General features: G+C 40.8%; 1 long non-coding RNA gene across 1 annotated transcript; it reads left to right on the top strand.

Annotated features, from left to right (window-relative positions):
- Window positions 1–709: 709 nt before the first annotated feature.
- Window positions 710–1,962, top strand: LOC118500134. Its single transcript, XR_004902665.1, has 2 exons — window positions 710–1,474; window positions 1,788–1,962. It is a non-coding gene; the product is annotated as an uncharacterized LOC118500134 (long non-coding RNA).
- Window positions 1,963–2,231: the final 269 nt, after the last annotated feature.

The following is a 2,231-nucleotide window of genomic DNA, read 5'->3' as shown; positions in this document are numbered from 1 at the left end:
TCCTGGGAAATGAGGCCTCTTAGAAACATTAAATTAGAGGTTATAAAAACATTCTTTTCCATAATTCTGAAAACCTAACACTGTATTTATCTCTCTATTTGGGATTCCATCAGAGATGGGCGTTTCATTCTCCTTTCAGACTAAGCAACAGGAAGATGCATTTCCTTTTTTCCTAATTTCCCTTAGAAAAAAAATGACATTTGCCTATACAGTTCTATTTTTTCCTTTTGGTTTTTAATTATAAAAAGCTCCAGCAGCTGATTTATTATATAGGGAACAAACTGTGTCTTTGAGAGTCACTGTACTGTAATTACTTGAGTTAGCACTGCGGATATCTGTGCAGGGGCCAGCAGTCAATTTTGACTCAGAATAGATAATACACGGACTGCTATTAAGTTTAATGTAGATTAATGTGAGTTGCTTCCCTTTGCATGTATGTATGCAGGTACCAATAATTAAGATTAATTTCCACTAGATAGAATGGCCTTCATTGTGCACAGTGCCAGAAAATGCTTCTCTAATAGCTGTTAATTGGATATATTTGCTTTGATGGTGAAATTCTGATTAATCTTGTTACCCTGAAAACTCCCCTCCTTGGTCCCCCACCCCTACACACTCTTTAGGAGTAAAAAAAGAGATTGACAATAGCAGAGTCAGAGCTTTGGAGGTGATGGACACTTTTGCACTCACCTACCCAAACCCGTCCCACATCCTCATTTTTGAGTGAATCAGTCTTAGTTGCTTTCATTTACTGAGGGCTGTGTTCATTCTTACTGTAAGGTGGAAATGACACCCTGTTTATACAAATGACGAATCTGAAGTTCAGCCAAGTTAAGGCATTTACACAGATCACAGGGTTAGTGCTGAAATGGGGATCCCAGTCTGGCCACTTTCTGAGTCGATACATAAGGACTTCAAAAATTGCCAAGAAGGGTCATTATGTTATTAGCACTGTTGGTCCTTTCCATTTTCCTGTTCTTTTGCAGGTCTTAGCACCTGAACTGAAGTGCCATCTCCCCTACTTTCTCTGTTTTTGTTTTCACTATTATTTTCCCTTCTCCCTGTACTAAATGGGTTAAGGTCAGTTCAAAAGAAAGGGAATCTCTCAAAGTTAGTCAGAAGCACCAGGCAAAAGCCTGTGTATCTCTTCAACAGGTCCTAAAGGCTGGTTTATGGAGGGCAAAGATGTGACATGGCAATAGCAGTTCTAGAAAGATGTTTTACTTCTCCTTAGAATTAATTGCCCTCACCATTTGTATTATACAATGAGAACTTCTTTTCTTTTATCTTTATGTTTTTCGCATAGCATAGGTATTCTAATAAAAAGCAAAAATTCCTGGCAACCACAACCTACTGCCAGCTTGTCTGGGCTAACTCTGGTCATGAAGGGCTCTGGTTGAAGGAACCACATGAGGAGAAGACTTCTAGATGAAGTTGGCCTCTCCAAGTTGGTGGAGTCTCTAGAAGAGCTAAGGTGTGATTTGCCATGTCCACAGACATATATGATTTGGTGTCAGGGGGTGGAGTGGGCCCAGCTTGCTGCTTTCATGTGGTTCTGAGGGACCATTTTGCTGCTGGAACCTTGCCTCTGTCACAAATGAGTTTTGTAACCTTGGTCAGCTTACTTACTCTCTCTGATACTCAGACCTCTTTCCTCTAATACTACTTGATTCCCAGGGGTTGGTTGGTTGTTTTTCAGAGAGGAAATGAGATCATGGGTGTTAAGTATTGCACTTAATGCAGGATTTGGCACATTCATTGAATATGATTTCCTTTTTCATTTCTAGGGATTGTGGCCCCTACTGAAGAGTTGGAGGAGAAGCAACAAGTTTCATGAATTTTTTTTCCTGGGGGAGCTGAATACACCCTAAAATCAATGGGCAGAAACAAAAATTCTCTCTGGGTCTCTTTGGGGGAAATCATTAAAATCCTTCTTCGTCTGTAAAATGAGAGAGTTAGACTTAGTCAGTGGAATAACACTGGTATTTTGAATGGGCAATTTGTCATTCTTGGGACTGTCTCACACATTAGAGCACATTTAACATAACCTGCCTTGTTCACTAATTACCCACAGCATCCTCAGTCACTGTAACAACTCCCTGTCACATTTCTGAGTGCCCCCAGGGAGACGATATACTCCCCACTCCAGTTGAGGACCCGTGGCTGAGTTCCTTAGTTGTAATATTCTCATTGGCTCTCTAGCCCTTTCTCCAGAGTGTGGGGGCACTATG

This window comes from Phyllostomus discolor, chromosome 4 (genome assembly GCF_004126475.2).
Source record: "Phyllostomus discolor isolate MPI-MPIP mPhyDis1 chromosome 4, mPhyDis1.pri.v3, whole genome shotgun sequence".
NCBI classification, from domain to species: domain Eukaryota; kingdom Metazoa; phylum Chordata; class Mammalia; order Chiroptera; family Phyllostomidae; genus Phyllostomus; species Phyllostomus discolor.
This window is presented reverse-complemented; position numbering and strand designations above follow the sequence as displayed.